Source organism: Vanellus vanellus (assembly GCF_965231255.1).
Source record: "Vanellus vanellus genome assembly, chromosome: 3".
NCBI classification, from domain to species: Eukaryota; Metazoa; Chordata; class Aves; order Charadriiformes; family Charadriidae; genus Vanellus; species Vanellus vanellus.
The window spans coordinates 96,887,394-96,911,320 of NC_138907.1; the positions used below are offsets into that span (position 1 = coordinate 96,887,394).

General features: G+C 37.9%; 1 protein-coding gene across 1 annotated transcript in view; it reads right to left on the minus strand.

Annotated features, from left to right (window-relative positions):
• ADGRB3 (adhesion G protein-coupled receptor B3) overlaps positions 1 to 23,927 on the minus strand; it is a gene marked incomplete at both ends in the record, with an annotated part of 480,039 nt that overhangs the window by 158,088 nt on the left and 298,024 nt on the right. The gene's annotated exons all lie outside the window — the stretch shown is intronic.

The following is a 23,927-nucleotide window of genomic DNA, read 5'->3' on the forward strand; positions in this document are numbered from 1 at the left end:
GAGATTTGCAGACTCTTTAGAACTCAGCTATGTAAGCATGGATAAAAGAACATATTAAAACAGCCCCTTTTATACATCTGTAGAGAATCTCTGTTTGACATTCAGAAATGCACCTGCCATCAAAACTGCTTTGATTGGATATACAAATTAATAGCTAGTCCTATGAGTTTCCTAAAATATTAGCTATGATGCTTGAAGAATAAAATGTGTATTGGTTACTCATTACAGGCCAAATATTATTTGAAACAAAATTACCTGTCCATTACAATAACATCAGGATTCCTTTGATCCATGGGAATATCAGTGGAATTAAAGTTTTAAAAGGAGAAAGGAGTAAAGGTATTGTATTGACACAAAAGATCACTGTAGCATCCCTAGAGAACTAAGACTGCAAAATTATAGCTGAATATTTTCCCCAATGCAATAATTAATTAACCAACCAGAATCCTTAAAGCATGGTTCTGTCCTGAAAAGTCACTGCAAAAAATTATAGTATATGTATTGCATCTGACTGCTTATTACTGAATCCTCTCTATTTTTAGCATTTTCATATGCCGTTTAATTAACAACATAATTATTTCTGATAGCATAATTGAGTCTGTGGAAATTTTAAGATCCGTAGAAATATATTTTAAAAGAAAAATAAGATATTCTCTCTAAGAAACTAGGTTGAATATTTATTGGACCCTCTCTTAGGCTACAAGAATTCACTGAACTTGTGGACTGAGCAAAGTTGACATGAAACGTTAGCAACAGACATGAAACTCTACGACTTTATTCTATGGAGTCCTTTTAATTTTTTTTAACTGCTGTACATTTTATTTCAGGTATAACTAATAGAAGTGCTTCTCAATATATGAATTTTCAGTACCTGTATGTGGAAAAAATTACAGCACAATGAGGCTTACAACAAAGCAGCAGAATTATGCACAACAATGGATTAGGGTATTTATTAAATACCAAACCTAATCTGTTTCCAGACAGGCTTTATATTACCCAACAATTCCATTCTTAATTTATAAATAAAACAAAATTCATTATGTCTGGGCAAACCTACCAGTGCTAAGGGTTTTATTGGACTTGTACAGTGAAAATTTCTGAAAAATGTACTTTGTGAGGTATATTTCAAAGGTAGTATTTCACACTACAGGTAATATTTCAGAGAAACGTGTATTTAGGTACAAAATAAATTAAGGAAGTAAATTACTAAATGAATGTCCTTCAGCTTAAATGCAACTCATCTTTTGAAACATACCAGAGACTGACTTCAGGACTGTGAAGTGCTGCTGTAGTACACAACACTTAAAAAACTTTTCCAACACTTAAGCTCCACTCTGCAGCTTTCAAAATACCTAAAGTGTCCGACACATGAATTCTAACAGTGATTCTGGCATTTCGTACTCTCTGCAGAAAAAATTAAAAACCTTAAGGTCCCAGCAGTTAATAAAGAAGCATTGAGACAGATTCTGCACATTAAATTTCAGCTTAGAAATCCAGGCAGAGCCACAGTGGTGAAGGCTGCAGTATGCAAAACTGTCACGTCCCACTTGGCTAAAGTACACAAGTCCTGTCACAGGTGGGGTCCCCAGTGATCAATACTGGGCCCAATGCTGTTTGATATCTTCATAAGTGATCTGGATGCTGGGATCAAGTGTACTCTGATGAAGTTTGCTGATGATACCAAACTGAGTGGGGAAGCGGACACTTCAGAAGGGAGAGCCACCCTGCAGGAAGAGTTGGATAGGCTGGAAGAGTGGGCTAACAAGAACCTTATGAAGTTCTACAAGGACAAGTGTCTTGCACCTGGGAAAACATAATCCAGGAGTGCAGCACAGACTGGGATCTACCTGGCTGGGAAGCAGCTCTGTGGAAAGGGACCTGGAGTCCTTGGTGGACAACAAGCTCAATATGAGTGAACAGTGGGCTGCAGCAGCGAAGAAAGCCAACAAGATGCTGGGTTACCTCAACAAGGACATCACCAGCAGAGAAAAAGAAGCCATTATCCCACTCTACTCAGTGCTTGACAGACCACACCTAGAATACTGTCTTCAGTTGTGGTCCCTGCCATACCAAAAAGATGTGGACAGGCTGGGGAGGGTCCAGAGAACGGCCACCAAGATGATCAAAGGACTGGGAAGCCTGCTGTATGAGGAAAGGCTGAGAGAAGTGGGTTTGTTCAACCTTGAGGAAAGAAGTCTTAGGGGAGACCTTATGTCCATGTTCCAGTATTTAAAGGGTGGCTACAAAGAAGATGGAGATTGCCTTTTTACAAGGAGGCACATGAAAAAGACGAGGAATAATGGGTACAAGTTACTCCTGGGGAGATTCTGACTGGGCACAAGAGGAAAATGTTTCACAATGAGAACAATCAGCCATTGGAATCATCTCCCCAGGGCAGTGGTGGATTCCTCAACACTGGACACTTTTAAGATTCAGCTGGACAGGATGCTGGGCCATCTTGTCTAGACCATGATTTTCCCAAGAAAGTTTGGACCAGATGATCCTTGAGGTGCCTTCCAAACTGGTATTCTATGATTCTATGAAGTCCGTGAATCAGCACCTATGCTCTGCTGTGGAGGAGAGTCTTGGCATACCCCGGTGCTTGGGTACCTTGATGATCCAGACTGGGAATCTAATACTTGTAAGATGGCTCCTTTCTGGAATTTGCATGGTTTCCACCATAAGGAGCAGCATGTGTAGATGGTGTGTGCATGGCCTTATCTGGCTTTGATAAAGGACATGAGCTGGAAACATGCTTTGAAACACACGTGGAAACAGCTGGGAACTCAGAACTGGTACTGCCCCTGAAACCTAGACGTACCCTGCACCAAAAATGGTTTAGTTGAAACCTGAGCAGGATAACTTTACTTAAATGAGCCTTACTACTTGACAGTTTCCTTGGCTACGGAACAAAAATTAAGCAGGGTGATACCATTAGAACAGCTTGTGCTGCTCAGACCCTTTGGTTTCAACAGAGGCCACGATGTTAAAAAAATTTGTAAATACACACCTGCTCCCTGCCTCCTGCCCCCCCCCCCTTTTTTTTTTCTTTCTGACCTCTGTCAGTTTGAGCTTGAATTTGAATTTTATCCTGAACTGATCAGAGAATATATGGAGGGTATAGCACTCCTGCTATGTGCCTCCATTAGTAAATCAAACCAAATTAGATTGTTTGACTCCAAAGAAATATATAGGGCATTTAAAATGTATTTATGTTGATTACTAGGATTGTAAATTGTTATGTATTCCTTTATTTAAAGGTTATTTCAGAATAAAGATGCTCATGGATACAACAAATTCTCACATGATATTAAGAAGCAATTAACCAGAATGAGAAGATAAAAAAAGAAAAGTGGCATGTTCATTTGGTACGTATCTACATACAATGAAGACTTTTGGAAGCAAGCAGGGGAACTAGAGCATAAGAGTCCAGAAGAAGGGTGAGGGACAGGGAGGGAAGGGGATCAGGGATAGCATAGGGCAGGGGCAGATTCCTTAATCTTTTACCTTGCCAGTTCCAGCTCTTGAATAGAATTTGTGTACTTGAGAAAATGCAGTGATTAGCTAATAATACTATATTTTAATTTAGGCTATAGGGTCTAAAACTAGGTACTGATTCCTCTCAATGCTTCATGTGTAAATTGCAGTTTGCAGGAGGCAAAAAAGAAAAAAGCTCTGGCTTCACCCATGTCAAACCCATTCAAATGACTAAACTGGAGGTTTGAAATTTAGAAGGGGAAAATTTAGTTTCTTTCTACCACCTTCTTCCTGCAAGACTCCCACTCTCCATTTCTGCTTTCTGAGAGAAGAGTCCTTCTAGTCTTCATATCCCCTTCGGGGAAGGGCTGGTGGCCTTGCATCTTGTCTTTCCCCTTCTGTTTACTCTTCCCTTTTCTACCTATCTCTTGCTTGTTCAACAGGCTGTCTGCTCTTTTCGATTCTTAGTTTTTCTTTCTTGCCTCCCTTTTGATTTCCCTTCTTCTCTTTCCTCCTTTTCTAGATTGCACATAAGCATATAATCTTTCAGTGTTGGCTAATGTATTTGGTGGTAATTTTCCAATCCCTCCACAACACAGGAAAGATAAATTTTTCCCCCTAATTTTCCTTCTCATTTTACTTCTGTCATTTGATTTTTTCCTTCCCAGTACTTGTATATCTTCTTGCTCATCTATTATCCTATTTTTGCCCTTCCTTTCTGTTTCTCCATCCCCCTCCCTCTCTGTTATCTCATCTGCTACTTGTTTGTTGTAATCTGCTTCATTTATGCCAGTGAACACACTAGAAAACCACACCTCTCAGTAGGTAACGTTTACCCAAATGCCTCAGGAAGGGAGAATGCCTGAGTGCTTGCAACAAAAGATGTCTAAAATAGAAGTAGGAGGAGAGGAGAAAAAGGAAAGAAAATTGTGCGGAGCTGCAATTACTGTAAGTCTTTCTACTGATGTGGTTGGATGATATATGTCTGAATCAGAGAGCCTTCACAGTCACAGGTGTGTAAAGCCACCTACGCAGAGTAACTCAGATTTTTTATATCCTTTACAAATGCTCTCAAGCTGCACCATGGTTTGAACAACACTTACGTTTACCTTTTGAAAAATGGTGTGAAGAAGAAGTATTGCTACCACATTTACATTTTTATAGTATAGCTTGCTCTGAAAGTGTTAGAGGAGATTGCCTGGCTTAAAGCCTGGCTCAATGATTCCTGGAGGATATTTTTTCCTGCGGTATCCAACTACCATATGGAGTGCCAAGTAGCATAAAAGAGATTTCAGAAGCAATTCCATGATTACAGTTACTATACATTAAGGGCACAGAAGAACTATTGTAAATTATCTGTATGGTTCTTGCATAATAAATTACTTTGCTCAGATCACAGGTGACAGGCTTCCATTACAGACCATTTTATTTAAATGCATGGCAATCTTTTTAAACAAATGACTCCTAGCAGCAGAACTCCCGTGATTCTAAAAGTATCTCATTCCAGCACTGCCATTAAATGCCTCCTGAGTGACCTTGAGCAAATCATTCCTGATCCCACTGCCCTGGTTGCCTCCGCTCCTGTGGTCCGTCTGTCTTAGGTATTTAGATAGTGACGGTCTCTCTCTGGAGTAGGGAGATAATTTTATAACTTTTTAAATTCTTAATGCAATGGAGCCTACGCTAGTCTCCAGGAACTTCTGTGATACTTATTAATAATTATAATTAATCATACTAATAGCATGAGTTTTGGAACACATGACTGGCAAGCAAAAGTAAGAGTCAATTATTTCAAAGATTTGAGGATGAGTTGCAATGAGCAACGGTCGAGGACCATACAAGTAACACCACCTGTGAAGACTTTGACTGCAATGTCTCAGCACGGGGAGGACAGAGGGAGGATAAGAATCCAGTTCTCCATAGCAACCTTCGACTCCCTTAGATATGAAGCTATTCTTTCCTCTGCTGAAATCATGTGATATTTTCTGTGATCGCTTCCTTCTCTGTGCAAAATATTTCTGTCCACAGCCACTACCCAGCTCCTGGGCAGCACTTACTGCTCCTCTTGGCAGTCAGCAGCACTCTGTTCTATATTCCCCTCAGAGCCCCTTGCATTTTTTTCCTTTGCTCTTTGTCGCCTTTTGGACCCTTTTGTTAACTTGACTTCTGGCTCTGTAAGCTCATGGAGCCTGTAAGAAGTATTTTAGTTCTTTCCTGGGAATGCCCCAATAGATGTACACCCTCCAATTCCTGGAATAAGTAAAGTGATGTCCTAAAACTCTTGACTGATTTTCAGAGAACACATACTCTATGCACTGAGTAAAGTAGGTGTCTTACAGTAAGCAAGAAGTACGAGAGTATGTAATTTAAAACTGCACCAAAGCACACGTGCAAAACAACTGAATTAAGATTAGATAGACAACTTCAGTCCTGGCATTTTCCAACTCTCTAGAACTCACGTGGGCAAATGAAGTAACACCGTTCTTTTGTCCTAGCACTGGGTTTATGTAGCTTATTAGGTTTAAAAGATAAACAAGCAAGATTCCTTCCCAACCTCCCACTTTGAAATCCCACTATATTTTACTGACAACCCTCTAAAATTCAGGAATCATGTTTTTTCCCCCCTCAGGTTCTGAGAGGAGCAGTAGTCACAGCCTTTTCATTTTACATTGTTTTATTTTCACGGCACTTGTTTATCCCCTCTCTTATCTCCCCTCTTCTGTTGCAGTCTCCCTCCCTTAAACACCTTTTACTCCCTCCCCCTTTACTGCTTCAAATCTGCCCACTTGGTTTCTCTTGCCAGCATCTTTCACTCTCCTACTCATCATGCCAATATTCCCTCTTTACAACTCCCCCAAGCCTTCCTTTTCACTCTCAGGCTTTGCAACTAGGCTACTTTTTTCCTTGGGCATCAAGACAGAGAAGTATTGCTGTTTTGATTTCCTACGGTCAAGCTCCACACATTTTGGTGCTATCAGAGATCATTTCAAGGACACCTGAAATGTCTAGAACAGAGTCAGTCTTCAAAAAATTTTAGCAACAAACCACTAATAAAACGCAACATAATATATAGAATCTGAGATTTTTCAGAAATTCTTATCTCGGCTCTGTATGGGATATTTTTTTCACAGAGGTGCCTACACACATGTATTTGACAGTGATGCCACCGCATATCCTGCTCCATAGCATGCGAGACCTAAATCTTTGCAAAGAGGCAAGTTTAGGTACCAGGAAAAAAATAACTATAAATTCTACACTAAGAAATGTCTGCTAATTTAGCTGAAATTTTCCCCCCTTTACATTTCAGGCAGAGACCAATACTTGATGCACCTACAATTATCAGTCCAGTCATATTTCGACAAAGTTGTAAACAAATCAAAACTTGGTTTTATAACAGAAATTAGAAGATAATTTTAAAATCAGTTTTCTGCTGTCTGTGCCCCATAATGTGTGGATGTTCATCCCTGCCCACATTGTGTTAACTTCTGCAGGTTTCTGCATGACTTTTCCCTCCTGCCCCTGCACAAACACCCAAAAATTCCTTGGGAGCTGGAGGCTGAATCAGAGGTCAGCAGTGCTAAAAACACCCCTCTCCTGAGTCCCTTCCAGGTACTGCAGAAAAGTGCCAGTTCGTTGAGATACAAATTCCCGTCTCTGAAGGACTGGCTTCTCTTACTGAAAAGAAAGAAGATCTGTGGCAAAATCATATCTGAGGCAGAGAACGGTAAGAGCCAGGGCCCTGAGGGCACTGCTAGGACATCATGTCCCTGCCCAGCTCCCTGCCCTGGGACTACCCCCTTCCTGCCCATGGCCCAGGACCCCATGTCAGCCCCACAGGGCCATCAGCCCCTGCCCCAGTATCACTACAGCAGGGCCAACCTTCATCTCTCCACAGCCCTGCCCTGCCGGGCCATGGGCCATGCTGACCTGGGCCCACCCATGGGCCCACATCCCGGCCTGTCCTCAGCCCGTCCTTCTCCCCATGGACATGCCCAATGCCCAGGGTTGGGGCTGCTCCGGTGCCCCCCGGCTGCCCTGCTTCTGGCTGGGGTGGTGGGATGGGCCCTGGCTGCCAGTCGTTGCCATGATGGACCGCTCCATGGGGAGCCCCCACTGCTCCTGGCCCCCAACCTCAGGGAGCCACAGGCCCCTGCTGGGCCCTGAGACCAAGTGCAGAAGGACTGCCCGCACCCTTTGCTTTGTTGATGAAAGCCTGAAACTTTAGGGAGCAGCAAGGCCAATCTTATTGTATTCTGTTGGAAACAAATCAGAGCTTGTAAGAGTTGTTTTCTTTACAGCCTTAACGTTCTCAGAAAGGTTAGAAAAGCAAGAGAAAAAGACACAGTCTGCCTCGTGCATTTCATGTGCTGAGGAATGGTATGGATGATGCAGAAATAATGAGTTTACTAGGCTTGGGTGATAAAAGGGAAATATTAGAAACTCATAAGTGCAAGAAGTCATTGGAAAGCTTCTTACGGATAATTACCATGATGTCCTTGGACAAGATGCTTATTTTCCTGTTCCTGACATAAATAGAACATAATAAATAATAAGGAGAAGGCCAATGCAATGCATCATTTATGTTGTTTTTAATATCTGGATTTCAGGAAAAAATAGAAAGTAGTTCTAAAGCACTCTGAATATATGTGTATTTTGTGGATCTTAGTCAAATGTGTAAAATACATCCTCACATTCACACATAACACAAACACACTTTTTTTCTAATTCCAGTCTGACTTTTAAAGTAATTTTGTTTAATATGTAATGTAAAGGTTATTTTTTTGTGATTTCTCTGGTATTCATAAATAAATCTAATTTAACTGTTTTTTCTTCCAGATACACAGCAGCACCTTCTAAATGGTAATGCAGAGTATTTATTGCTTTCTGGACAGGGAGGATAATCATGCTACTAGGGACCCCTCAGGAGGGAAGCTGGCAATGGGCTGATGAATAGACAGTAAATTATTTCCTCAAAAGTCCTGATAGCTGAAAAAAATGTTAGTTATCAAGACTTCATGCTTAATACAAAAAATACAAATAATCTAAGCTGACTGTAGTCTGAATCATTGCAAAAAGTATGCGTCTATTTCTTGTAGCAAGGAAGACAGATTTTGTATTTTCCTATCTTCAATAGCTTATACAGTTATTATGGCAGAGAGAAATAAAAGAGAAGTGGAGAGGGAAGAATAGTATTTTATTCAGCTTTCTGGTTCTGCTGTCTCAGTGGTAACTGGTGTAAGTAACTGGTAAGAAGCTGTGAACTGCATTTATAGACACAGAGGATCTCAAATCTATAGTGAGCATTTCTCAGAGAAGAAGGATCAAATTAGAACCACAGCTTGCTTGAAATATTATTTCCAAACAAGCTTTTGGAATCATCAGAATATGTCTACCTTGCAACTATGAAATAGCAGTCCATGACAGTCTTTACCTTAGCCTAACATAGGAATATAACACGGCTGCCAGTATGGTCCACTTGCTCAGGAATAACCCCAGCTGGTTAGAGCAGCTCACACTGACACCCACTATCACAGCCAGGTTTTTACTCGTTTACCCAGGGCCACAGGCAACTGCCATATTTGCTCCTGCCTCTCAGCACAGCCTATATTTGTTACAAGAGGCCCATGTCACACTTTCAAGTTCCTGATTGCAGTGGAAAGATGCCCTTAATAAAGTAAGATTGACAAGAAGAATGGAAATGCCACTTCCCCTTTGAAGAAACTAGGAGTGGAGAACAGAGTTTTAAACCTCACCAGGACTGATCATTACTGACTTTTCTGAGCTAACGATGAAAGAGAAAGAATTAAATCTGTAGCAACTCAGACAGATAGCTTTCACCTGACAACCGAGAACCTCTAGGACAACGCAGACAAACATATGGCATGGCTGGGAGCTGAAGAAGTACACTGTAAGGGCCCGATCTCAACATGCTGTAGTTAATAACACTCCTGATTTCAGAAAAAATACTTAGGGACTTTTTCCTTCTACTCCCACTCCTATTCTCCACCTCCCACTCCTGACATATTATGAGAAAAATCTCAGACACATGACGGAACAGATGATTTTTTTCTATGACCCACTCAATCAGAAATTAAAGAAGCACCACTGGTAAACCACCACAGTACATAAGCAGCAGAATAAGCCTGTGTGCCTTTAGCACACTTGAGAGAGAAACTAAATGAGCCTGTACAATTCTCTTTGTCATGTTGTAGATGTTACACAAAATTCTGCACCAAAGATTTGTTTTCTTGGATTTTTTGGGAAGCAAATACTAAAAAAAGACAGGAGAAATGGCCAGCAAGTGAATTTCACTTCCATGAAAAATGTTGACATGCTGGAAGATAAATGTATTCTATAAAAAAGACAAAGTTAAGCCATCTTGTTTTCTGTCCCTCTCTCACACAAAATATGCAATAGAAAAAGATCATAAAAATCTCTCTTGTAGACAACTATGAAGCAATACTAAATAATTCACTGGATTCCTCCTGCAGACCATGGCAAAAAGTAGCAATATTTTTGCCTTTTCTGAGTGGTATCACAAATAAAAAAATAATACACTAAATCTGGATATAGTTGAGTTTATTTCTAAACAGAGTGATGGAAATGATGAACAATAATAAGAATTATCTTAGTAGCTCTGAAATATTTAGAGTATAGCTTATTACTTCGCATTTGTTAGAAGGTATCTGTAACACTAGTGTTTCTAAATTAATTTTAAATCCCCATTGAATGGGAAAGAGCCAACAAAGATAAAATGTCATGGTCAGTCCACGTACTTTAAAATTATTGTCCATTCTCTTGCAATTTATTTAAAAGTTCTGTTACCACTTCTAAATCATGGCAATTATGCAGAAAACAAAAGCTATTTAATTTAACTATCAAACATTTTTGCATATATACTGAAGATTTAACAGGACTTCTGTTCAAGAGAAGTGCTAGAAAGTGACACAAAACAGTGCTGTCATTTTCAGGAGGAGCTGCTAGTGGTGGGTACTGAAGAAATGAGTCAACGATTGCTTAATGAATGCACCTTCAAGTCTGTATAAATCCCTGCTTTACTACTTAGAGCAAGCCGTTTGACTTACTGCCTTGTTTCTCTTTCAACAATCTGCCTTGGTTGTTTAGAAAGAAACTCTTCAAGGCAGAGGTTATCCTACTTGTGAGACGCTAGATGTGTGTTTGTACAGGTCCTACCAAAAAATCTTCTCAGTCCCTTCAGTTCCACCTAGAGGCACAAGCGCACAACAGCAGCACGAACACTCAAAATGTACATAAGGACTATGAGGGGGCAGGGGAGATGTGGCAGCTCTTCTGGTCACAGGGAAAAAATATGAAAAGTGCGGAAGCACAAAATTATGAATTTTATGAATTTGTGTGTTGGTGGCTGATTCTCAGATCCAGCTGAAGCTTTTCCTGTGTTAAATACATTTCTAAGTCTGCTCCTGGGCAGATCCTCCTCTGTGTGAAACATCGGAGCTGAGCTGCAGCCCTTCCCGTGGTTGCACCACTCTTATTACCCAGTCACTTACTTACATGAAGTTTGTAGGAAATAAGCCAACTAGTTCAGGATGGCGACACATCCAGATACATATATACTTGAACAGATTGAAAAACATGAGTGAACATGAGTCCCATTTCCCAAGGTCACTTTGGTCAAACCGAAAGATGTGTATCTTAAAATGTCTGCTAAAATACACCTTCAGAGTGTTTTGGTTGAGGGTTTCTTTTCTCCTATATCTACAGAGAACTCTGGATTATGTGGTAAAGCTACCGGAAAGGAAAATGTTACAATGATAAACCATTTTTGTGAGTAATTTCTTAAGCCTTTGAAAAACACTAATTTATTTTACGACTCCTGGTTTTCCAGTATTAACATCCACACATACCATAACCATTATAATGCTCTTTTGAATGTTATCTTAATGATACTCAATCATGTTATGAGACACCAAATGTACTTGGAAATGAATACTCAGTGCTGAAGTTCACACACACGTGATTACACTTCAGACACATTCAGCAAAAAGGTTATAGGTCACATTCTCATCTGATATGGTCTGGTGCTGCTTGACAGATTTCAAGCTACACTTAATTATAGCAGATGAGAATCTTCCTATATGTGTATTAAAATTCATTAAGACAAGCATCATTATTGAAGACTAGTCAATAAATATGAAAAAAAGCAATTTCTGCATGAAAACACATTGGTTGCTTATATTTGTGTTATTTCATATCTCTTTTATTAGATATTAGTCTTCTGTAGAGATATTTCCTGTGGAAATTGGAGGGCCAAGAGGTAATTCAATACTTTTAAGACTTGACTCTTCATACTTTAGTGTTTGTACCCTCAGCAAACGTAGAACAGCTGTTCCAGAAACTTCTGGTGAAAGTTTTCTCCCGGAGAAAACCTTTCACTCAAATCCAACTATTTGCTCAGGTGAATAATCTTTCGGATCAGGTAACAGTCTTTCATAACTTCAATTTCAACAGGAGAAATGTCAAGAAAATAATAGAACTCTTCTTTCCATTTAGTTTGATTTTGAGTCAATTTATGATCACTGAATCCAAGGTTGTTTCATGCAAGTAGCTCTTTTGCAATCAGTGTGTTTATTGCTTACCAAAACCAACTTTTGAAATGATAATACATAGCATTTAGTTCATGAAAATAAAAATTTCTATCAGCTTTAGTATGTTGAAATAATGAGGTCCTACCATTTGTACTGTACAGTTTTAAGTCATATTTATCTCCCTACTAACTTTAAAATAGCCTCATCGAAGGTCAAATCTGACATTTGTATTTAAGAAGGACATCTAATTCTATTTCATTAGAAGCTACTTTACCAGCTTTTCCCAAATCAATTTTGACTCAAATAGATTACCACTTACTTCTTTGTCCTCCTCCACATCATTAATGTGCAATATTACATCTATGTGCCCTACTTTTGTCACTCATGCTCAAGAATGATGAATTCAGATTGAAAGTGACTATCCATTCTGAAAGAGAAGTTTAAAAGACCTTAAATTGTTAAATCTAGTAAAACAAAGACTGAGAGATATTTGAGAACAGCAGTTATATCCACCAGGAAGATAATGAGGAAAAAGAGCAGTTTAACCTGGACAACTTTGGTGCCTGGACAAGTCACAGTCTAACAGGTTTTGTGATAATGCTTTAATAACAGAATCTCATGATGTGATTGCCTGCCAAAGACGGTTCCTGTGCGCAGTGACCCAGGAGGCCCTGTCCAGTCCTGCTTGACACAGAGCAAGAAAATATTGCAATAATGGGTTTTTTTGCAATTAGAGTCTTCTACTTCGCACTGGTACTTTGAATTTCCAGTACAACTTTCTCCCACATTATTTTGGAAAGACAGCTGTTGTATGCATTAATTCTTTTCTGGGTTTAATTTCTTCAAAGTTTAAAAAAAACTTAATTGATGAACCATATATGTAGGAAACTTTTTAGCAATTTACTTTAGTAAAACAAATGTTAGGTGGTTCAGAGATGTCTCTGAATTTCTAAGGAACAGTTACCTGAAAGGAAACCGTATTATGCTGTTCCATATGACCTTAAAATCCAAATCAGTCCATCCTGAAGTCTCCTTGTCCTCATATCAACTGCACATACTTTATGTAATAAATAACTTAATTTTTAATTGTAATGAAGTTTAAAACTTATTTCAAATTGCTTACATTTGAAGTTAAATTCATGAAAAAATATTAGACATTTTTAAAATAATCTATCATAGGGAAAGCTCTCTATTAAAGAGACTCAGAACATCTGGATTCAAAATGATTCAAAATTCATTTCACTGGTACCCTTGCAACAGAAATATATATGTTGCAATTTAATGTTAGGATTCTGTTCTGACACCTGAAGGTAGTTGGGCATGGCACACATATTTTCATAAAAGTGTATGAAGAAAATGAAAAGTGAAAGCTGCATATTTGTCACAGTGAAAATGTCTTTGGCTTCCATTTGGAATGGATGTATATTTAATTACAATATATTGTATGCACCTGTAAAGTTCCAAGGGCGATTTAAAGAAAGTGGTACATGGAAATGTAACACTGCCTGAGCAATTCTGTAGCAGATTGATCCTGAAACAGTGCCAGAGACAGTGTCATAACTACCAGCACATCAATCAATGGAGGAGACAGCCACAGAACCGGATGCTTTTAAAACAGCTAGAAGAGATATATTTTGAATTATTGCCTTTGGGTCATGAATTTTCAGTCACGTTTTGCATGTGAATTTGTAAGCATGGGAGAGGTTTTGGGTGAAGGAGGCAGCATGAGGGTTTGTTCCTCAATTGTAAGTGCTACAGCATAGGATACAAGCAGACAAATGTTGATTCTGCCTTCACTTGCCTGCAAAGTGTAGAAAAGATGTTTATGTGTTTGGAAATTTTTTAAATGCACTTAGGAAGTAATGGAGAAAGGATGACCTACATGGAGACATTATCTTAGCCTGCCAGCATGAACACATAATGTTTTCTAAAATGTAGATGAAACCCATCAAAATCCCACCTTACTGATGTTCACAGTACTTTAGCCAAGTTTTTTTAGTTGTCTTGTAAATAGACTTAAAATTAAAAATAAATTTAAAAGGGGGGGGGGGGGGCGGGGGCATGGCAAGAAGAAAACTAACCAGTACTTTAATTTCTCTGAATTTTTCTACTAATTATTCTTACTGTGGTAGCAAAAGTCCAGATAAAGGTATTTCACTTTCAAGCATGGAGAGCAGAAAATTTTTTGGAGTAGTTCCTATTAAAGGAAAGTGGCTTCCACCCATTTTTTACCCAGCTTTACCTCCTGTTACATAATAGATATGCCTACATCTCATCTCTATATATCTGAGAGTTTGGCATTTGGGGAGCATGGCTGGGTGGGAAGATATATTAGGAGAAAAACTGTGCTATGGCTACATAACTGTCTGATTTAATATCTCTCTCCTGCATTTATAAAGGGTGAATCTTCCCTGACTAAAAAATATACACTGGGTACCTTATATAGTGCATCAGTAATGGAAATACTTATATTTACTTAACTCTACCTTGCTCGGTTGGAAATTATGCACTCTGTCCTAACATTACATGTCTACTTAAGACCTTGTAAGTCATAGTGATATTTTTGCAGTTGGTTCTCTTCCCGCATTCTTTCTATCAATCAATAACAAACCCAAAACCCACTGGCAGGTTGCCTGATGAAGTTTTTTGCTTGGTTATTTTCAATTTTTATACTAAGTTTGCATATGGCATAATAATGGAAAAAAAATAAATTCATTCCAGTGGGACTGACAAAAGTCCTAGCTAGGAGAATACATTCAGCTACTGGAATCACTCAGAACCGTAAGTGACTCTTAGCCCAGTTTTTTCATTGGCATGTCTTTGACCCACCACAACAAAAAGGCATGATGCGGCCATGCAATAAGAACAGTGTATTTGTTTTAGGTATTTGCATATTTTAGAGGCACTGACATTCTGACTAAATGTATTGTTCATCAACATGAAAATCTGGTAGATGAATAATATGCCTCGCTCAGGTAATAAAATGGACAAAGTTTAGAGTAGCTTCAGGAATATTTAAGAAGTCAAATAACTCTCTAACTCCTTTTTTTCATGATAGGAAGTTGTCCTGATTTCAGCTGGGATAGAGTTAATTTTCTTTCTAGTTGCTGCTGTGTTTTGGATTTAGTATGAGAATAAGGATAACACATATTGTTTTATTTGTTTCTAGGTAATGTTTACATTAAGTAAAGGACTTTTTCAACTTCTCATAGAAGCTGAGAGGGAGCATAGACAGGACAAGCTGACCAAAAGAATATACCACACCACGCTCAGTATATACAGGGGGATTAGCTGTGGGGGCAGGGATCTGCGATTGCTGCTCGGGATGGGCTGGGCAACCGATCATCAGGTGGTGAGAGCAACATGTGTTGCATCACTTTAGTTTGTATATTCTTTTACCATTATTATTATTATTATTATTATTATTGTTGTTGTTGTTGTTGTTGTTGTTGTTGTTGTTGTTGTTGTTGTTGTTGTTATTATCATTATTTTTTCCCATTACTGTTCTATTAAACTGTCTTTATCTCAGCCCACAGGTTTGTGGTTTTTTTTTTCCTTTTTCTCCCTCTTATCCCTGCCCTGCTGGGGGAGGAGGCAGGGAAGCGAGGGAGAGGCTGCATGGTCCTAGTTGCTGGCTGAACCACAACAGAAGTACAGAACATGTTTCCTGAGCACCAGGGCACTTATGTTTAGCATGTCTTGTTGACATTAACACATTCTTAAACTAGATCACAAACTATAGTTCAAAGATTTGAATTCTCAAAGCATCACCATAAAAAGACAAAGATAAAAAATAAGCATTCATCTGCTGTGGAGGAATATAAGGAAGATGTAACCTAAAGATTGCTACAGAAAAGCTAAGAAAACGAGAAATATGAGCTTTCCTCAGAGAAAGAAAATTACATACAGTTGCTTGAATCACAGTCTTGTCTCAGATTTTTACATGACCCTTTCTAGAATGTAACAGCAAACAGAAAAATATTAGTATTTGTATAATCTATTAGAAAATATAGTGACACAAATGCTTTCTATTCCTAATGAATGAATTAGATTTAGTATATTCATATAAAACACAGGGGACAGAAGGGGCCTATAACAATGTTCTTTATTATGTATATGTCTAGCTATAATTTTTTTTGGTAAGCTCTGTCTTTCAGTCAAACTGTGAAATTCAATTATACAAATGGTTAAAGTATGAGAGGAAAAATATGCAACTAGAGAGATGAGATCTGTGTATTTTCTTGAAATTTAAGAAGATTTAAGAAATGCAACGTGAACTGAAATATCAGGAAAAAATATTGCTTACAGGAACTTTTGCTGACCAGAAAAAAGCAAATGTATATTTTGTACTAGCAGTGGACTGAAACTGATGACTTTTTAAAGAATTGCTGAGTCAAGAAGTTTTCTATGTTTTCTTGCCTGAAAGTCTCTCTATATAAAATCTAATCTGTCCAATTCCACCTAAGGGTTACTCTTAAGAGGGTTTTTTTGAATGCTTACAATATGAACATGGAAATAAACTGCAATGTTTAAGTAACTTTTTTACCGCCAAATTTATCTCTGACATCACTGTTGATAGTCTGGAAAACATTTGCTCATCACTCCTACTCATTTTAAGTGGAAGACGGGTAAGTTGTATGGCATAATTCATTTCTTACTTCTGGGTCTTAATTCATATCAACATTTCATACAGTGCTTCCACTTCTACAACTCTGTATCAAGGACTGAGGGAAGGCAGGTGATTTTATTGGCCGCGTGTAGCACCTTCAGTCAGATTCTTCCTTTAGCGTGTCTGACCTCTGCATTTAAACACTGACCAGGACCACTGGCTTTCTGACTGGGAACCCTCCCCCGACAACAATCAAAAAAGCAAGTAGTCATATACCAGGTGTCTAATACAAGGGTATAGTGTGTAAATATTTGAGTATGTAAATATTTGAGTGTGTAAATAATTTGAGCAGTAAGCAAGACAAAAGTTGCTGTTATTTCAGTCTTTAATATTGAATTAAAAGAATTTATGTGAATGTGCACTTAAATAATCTTAATCATATATCACAGTCTTAATCACATATGCCATAAAGAGGTATAGTTTAGAAATTACCGTGTCCCCCCAAAGTATTTTCATGTTAGTCCGAGGGAGAATGTTCCTTTGCCATGATACAGTAGTGATTTATTTTAGTTCCTGAAATAATTTATTCCAGTTTACAGAACCAGAGAAAACTATCCTGCCCATGCTGAGATGTTTCTAGCACAGCTAGGCTACTACCAGTATCCAAACCAGGTAGATGAAGGCAGTGTAGATATATCCTATTCAGCCTGGAGAAGAGAAGGCTCTGGGGAGTCTTTCAATATTTAGAGGGAGCTTATAAGAAAGATGGGGACAAACTTGTTAGCAGGGCTTGTTGCGATAGGACAAGGGGTAATGCTCTTAAACTAAAAGAGGGAAGATTTAGACTAGAGATAAGGAAGCAATTTTTTACAATGAAGGCGGTGAAACACTGGCACAGATTGCCCAGAGAGGTGGTTGATGCCCCATCCCTGGAAACATTCAAGGTCGGGTTGGATGGGGCTCTGAGCAACCTGGTCTAGTTGAAGATGTCCCTGCTCATTGCAGGGGGGGTGGATTAGATGACCTTTAAATGTCCTTTGCAATCCAAACTATTTTATGATTCTATGATTCTATATTGACTCTACACTGCAGTACCCTGCAGCAACTAGGTGTAGAAATAGTTCGTGAATGTTATTTTTCCCTTTGCATCTAGATGTCATTGGAGATAGTTGGCATCTGCAGTGATACTTGAAATATTGTGATCAACGTTACAGAGGACTGGATAGGAAAATCAAGGAAACTAGAAATAGCAAAATGTGGGCTGCTCCTTGGTAGGTGTTATTTTGCAGTTCATCACAAGTACAACACTGAAGTATTGCCATTAGTCACATAAACTTGTTGCTGTTTTTATGCACACAAGAAAGACTTAAAAATGAGGAGAAAACTATCTTCCAACGTAAAACCCATCATTTTGATATTAGTATTTTCCCTTCTCCAAGGGAGGGTTTTCCTCCTTACTTTGAAAACCATAAAGAATGGGAAAACAACACAATATATATCAGCAAATATACTCAGAAAATTTGCCTTTCTCTGTACACATATGTGAGAATCTGGAAGGTTTGAGGATATAGGATGTAGTATTTTAAATAATCTTTTGGAAATTCTTCTAGTCTAGTTTTTAACACAACATCTCAAAATTTCTAGTCCTAAATTGAAGAAGATTATGCAAATTACAGATGTTCTTGAATATTGACCCCTGTAGATTTCAGCTAGACTATTCACAGGATGAGTGTTTAAACTATCTTAATCCAATACTTTGGTGAGATTTGGGTCTCAGGAAATACTGCGAAACAGGACAAGCACATTTGAGAACTGTTTCTTGGTGAACTAAAACAACTAAATCTTTTTGAGTTCCATCTGATTTCTAAGGGGCACCAAATGACTAGCAGAAAAAGGCCTGATTTAGTTCAGATTTGCACTGGGTCCAGCTCAGGGACCAGAGAAACTGTTCCTAGAGGATAGGTATAAAAAAGCCATGCATTTAAATAACATGGTAATTGTGGCATTGGGAATAAAATTCAGAATCCTGAAAGTCAAGTATTCAAGTTTCTTTGAACAGTGAATCGTAGACTAGAATCATAGAATCATTTAGGTTGGAAAAGACCTCTAAGATCATCAAGTCCAACTGTTAACATAGCACTGCCAAGTCCACACTAAACCATGTCCCTCAGCACCACATCTACCCATCTTTTAAATACCTCCAGGGACGGTGACTCAACCACTTCCCTAAGAAGCCTGCTGTAATGCTTGACAACCCTTTTGGTGAAGAAATTTTCCCAAATATCCAATCTAAACCTGCCCTGGCACAACTGGAGGCCATTTCTTCTTGTCCTATTGCCTGTTACTTGGGAGAAGAGACTGACCTCCCCCTCGCTACAACCTCCTTTCAGGGAGCTGTGGAGAGTGATAAGGTCTTTCCTAGGTGCTTGAGGGCAGTATTCACAGGAGCCTTGAGTAAAGCATGCATAAAACAATCAACAGAAAACTAGTAAATGAAATATTTAAAATTCTGCTTTGTTGGCATCTACGGGGATTGACAGAGAGAAGCAGTGCTGTCCCAAACACCTTCTACCCCAAAGAAGGTTGTCTTTACAACCTGTTGAATTGTGCCACAGTCTGTGTACAAAGATATAATTCAAAGGGCCAGCAAATTAAAAATAGAGACTGATCCTAACCAAATCATGATGCCTCTTCCCTGAAGGATGTAGGAATCTTGTTTCAGGAACTTCTTGTATATTTGGCACTAAAAAATCCCTGGGAGTTCATGTAGACTCAGAAATTGTGGGTTCAACATCCACCTCTGCCCTCTCCTGACTTTTTGACCACTGTGGAAGTCAAACAAGCACATATGGGCTTCAGATTTCTGGTAATTATTGGTAATTATTTGCCTTTTTAAAACTACACTGACAAGGGCTAGGATACCAGTATCATCTCAGTAGCAGCAGTACTTCTTTTAGCATCGCAGGCATCTTTAAACAGGGAGAATGAATTAGACAAAATGTGCAACTTCAGTACCCAAGGAATCATCTCATGGTGTACACTTCTGGTGCATTTATATCTGTACTGGCAGTTCACTCCAACAGGAAGAATTACTGATAGGCGGAAAGGACACTGCTTGACTTTCAGGTCTCTGACTGAGCTTTTACAGCGACAGTAGGCTGTTTGTCTGGTTTTGTTTGTTTTTATTCATTAACACATCCAAAGTTAAATGAAAGTCACTGAAAGAAAATATGAAACTCCATGATGCCATTCTGATGCAGTTTCTTTTCAGAAAAGTGCTGTACTTCTACGGCCCTTATTTGAGCACTGAGGGTTTCAGCGTATTAAATTCTCCATTGTGTCTGTTGATGAATTTAGGTTTTGTTCAAAGGCTTCTAGATGCCTCTTCTGTAGTTGTACTGAGGAAGGAAGTGTACAAGTAAAACAGAAAATGAAGCCTTTGATGGTCAGTAAGACTATTAGCGATATTTTTTTTCCTGCAAAAATTCTCGGTTATGACAATATCCAAAATTAAACTATTTCTTTATAACCATAAATGGGCCTGCTTATTTCTGTTGAGATTCCCAAACTTTCACACGGCATCATTGTTCTCCGTCCTTACTTGAGATGTGTTTTTTAAGACAGCAGTACTTTTGGTATTAAATATATCTATTTTTTTCTGCAGTTATATTATGATCTTTTTAACCACCTACTGAAGTTTTCTTTCAGCAGATAAATAATAAAGAGACCTTCAGTTCAGCAAAGCAAGAACTTAAATTCAGGGAGACAAACAGTGCCAATAATTTGACAGACATGCTCATTTAATGTGCAGATATCAAACTAAACTCACATAGATTGAAGTTAATGGACCTACTTATATAATCAAGTTGAACACATGCTATACAGCATTTTGCTATACTATGGTTTTGTTTTACATTTTTTTCCACTAAAATTAGCAATAAGGGCTAATCTGTACTTCTCATAGGTGATGACAAAAAAATTGCAAGTGTCATTGACGTCATATATTGTACGAATTCTAGCATTTTCACCCAGTTGGAGAACAAGTTGAAAACACAAGGTACATTAACTTTGATATTTAAAAATTACTTTGTATGTAAATATCCCAAAAGATTGAGAAAAAATTACACAGGCTGAAGTAAAATTAACTTTAGATGGGTATTTCTAAGTTAACTGATTGTGTGCACAAGAGCAAAGTAAGTAAATATTGATTTATTTGTTAACCGGAACATTTTTTTTCTGGAAATAAATACAATCCTTATGTTATTCATTGCCTTTTTACCACTCAAATAACTGCTTGGGAGTTTCCACGTGTTTCACTGATTACATTATTGTAAAGGGCAAAATATCCCTCAAACTAAAATTTCATTATTTTTACACGTCCTTCTGGAAAGACTGCGTAAAATATAATAAAAAAATGTGATTTAACGATGATCAGAATTTATGTCCTGTACAGCATACTGAAGAAGAGGCTAAAATATGAGGTTTAAAGGAGCACTGAGAGCAAGCAAAACCCAAACTTGATAGCATGTGGAATTACTCAGTGCACTGTACAGAAAACCAGGTTTTGAATATTTATAAGACACAATTCATGAAAGTCTTGTTATAATGCTTCTGATAATGTTTTATTGTTAATTAGTTTTCTTGCTATGTAGTCCTGTCTGCTGACACAGGTAATCCCTGCAACCAGGATGTTTGCACCTAAATGGGTTTTACTTCGTATGTGTGAGTGCTATCTGTCTTGTTAAATTAATTTCAATACATGAGAAAATAAAGGTGCCAGATCAGTGGGTAGGGAAAGGGGGAGTGTGATGTAAGCCATTCAGGTCTAGTTTTTAAGTTTTAGAGTACATCGCCCACTTCAATTAAGAAAGATAGCGAAAAGGTTATTTCTGGGTTTTTTGCCTTTATGAACTGATTTAAGAGGCAATCAAAAATACTGAGATACAATTGGTATTAATAAATCACGAGAGGTTTGTGTTCTTTATTTGTGTCACTAAGCAGAATGAGACTAGATTTTCCGCTTCACAAATTTCAGACTTTCTCATTATTAAGAAAATATGACAGAGGAATGATATAGCCAGAAGAGTTAGCCTGATTGATTCTTTGCCTGTATAAACTGATAAATGGTACACGCATTTTATGACAGGAATTGAAATCTGAAAATCAGAACTGCTTAGAGTCACACAAAATGTTATGCTGCAGTAAAATAAATAAATAAATAAATAAATAAATAAATAAACAAATTGAAGAGTCATCACATATAGGAAAGCCCGGGCCTGTTTGTACATTGCTAATATAGAATCTATACTGCTTTTAAATACATATTGAAAAGTCTGTTCAACACCAACTATGGCATTCACAAATTTATGCAAGATTATGGTTTTCAAAATGCCATAAAAGTTAAATATTAAACCATTCTGTGTTCTCATTACAGCTGTTGTCATGAAAACGGATTGACTGTGTACCACTTCCTACCTTCATTATAATCTCTGCTTGGTAACAATGATAATACAATGGAAGGCTGATATAACATATTAAAGTTCTTTTACTTCATAAGTAACAAGGGCAGAAAATACCTCAAAAGTGCTTTTGGGAACATAATCAACCTTGTATGATCATGAATACCCATTATTTTATTACCCATCATGAGTGGAGATAAGCTAAAACATTACTTTGTTAACCCCTGATTCTCACTACAAACTTTTTGTTAGAAACTAATTATTCTGTCTCAGAACACATCTGAGTCCCAATGTGGGCTAATTTCTCATTTTATTTCATGTAAAAATGTCTATCAATTTAATTTTATATTTCCAGTATTAATTTTATTGAATGCACTGCCTGCCCTCTGACAAGATACTGATACCTTGTATCTTGCCATTGGAGGATGTTTTCTCTGTAGAGTCACCGGTTGTTACTATGAACTTCATGATGAATTTACAAAGTTGAAAAACGCCCACCTCTAAAAACTACAGACTTTATATCTGTAAATTAATACTTCTGAACTTAATTCTTCTACATCCAATTCTGTGAGTTCCATGTCAACAGCATATTTTAAATACTTTTAATTATGCTTAATAATTTTGCTTTTCCTTGCAAGGCAAGCAGCTCTGCAAGATCATTGCTTATAGTCTGATGGTCAGGGCTATCTCTGGAAAGAAGAAGCTGTGAGTTTAAACCCCCTCAGACTGAAGAGATCTTAGAATCCCTAGTACTGCACAAAGAGTTTAACCTTAGGTTATTTTGCAAAAGGTCACCCTCATCTCTTTAATAAGTATGTGTTTACCCCAATAACATAATTGGTCAATCCGTATCCTGAGGTGGAAATGGACACATAGGGCAGGATTCAGTTTGATATTGAAACTTCTAAATTTAGTTACCAATGCAAGGTGTCTCAGCTTCCATTATAGTCAATGGAGATCTTGTCAGTACAGTCTATAGGACAGTTTCTGTGTAGTCGGTATGTGATGACTATGGCACTGGCAGACATACACATTTTTGTGTTTTTATTTTCTTAATTTTGCAGTTAATTCTGCTGCTAGCAATTGATTTCATCGCCTACATACAGTACTGCTAAAGATCTCTTATGATGTCTTTGCCTTCACTTGCTCTGAAGGGCCTAGATTTCTCCTGTCTCCTGTAGATATATCCTGAAATTGTTCTACACACTTGTATTAAGGTATCTAAATTAAGCCTTTAATATTAAACCTTAATCCAAGGGTCTATTCAAAGATATTTACGTATCAATTATTTCCAGCTTCCTAGCTCTATGTAGATTTCTGGCTCAGTCTGATAAACAGAAAAGGGTAGGTGTCTTGTTCAGCTGCTGTGAATCACTTGTTGCAGTTATTACCTCTATTTAGCTGTCCAGGACATTTTGGCACTAAGTTTAAGGAAAATAAATCATCCTGCTGCATTCAGTGGCCTATGTGTTAGACTTCTACACTTGGACATTTGAAATGCAGTAAATCTGGCAAAAAAAGTGCTTGAATCTTTTCTCCTATTAACAAGATGTTATTCTCACATTTGTATCAGCTTGCATTTGTAAAGTACCTCCTCTTAGCAAAACTAAACAAGCAAACAAACAAAAAACCCCCAAACCAGAAGGGAAAGTATTAAAAACTGTTTACTGATTATCTATACTTCAAAATCAAACAGAAATTATATCAAAAACTTATCCACGTACCCAGAACACTGACCTGAGTGATTCTCGGTTTTTGTGATATATGTTTTTTCAGAAGCAATCACATTCATCAAAATAAACTGAAAATGTAAAG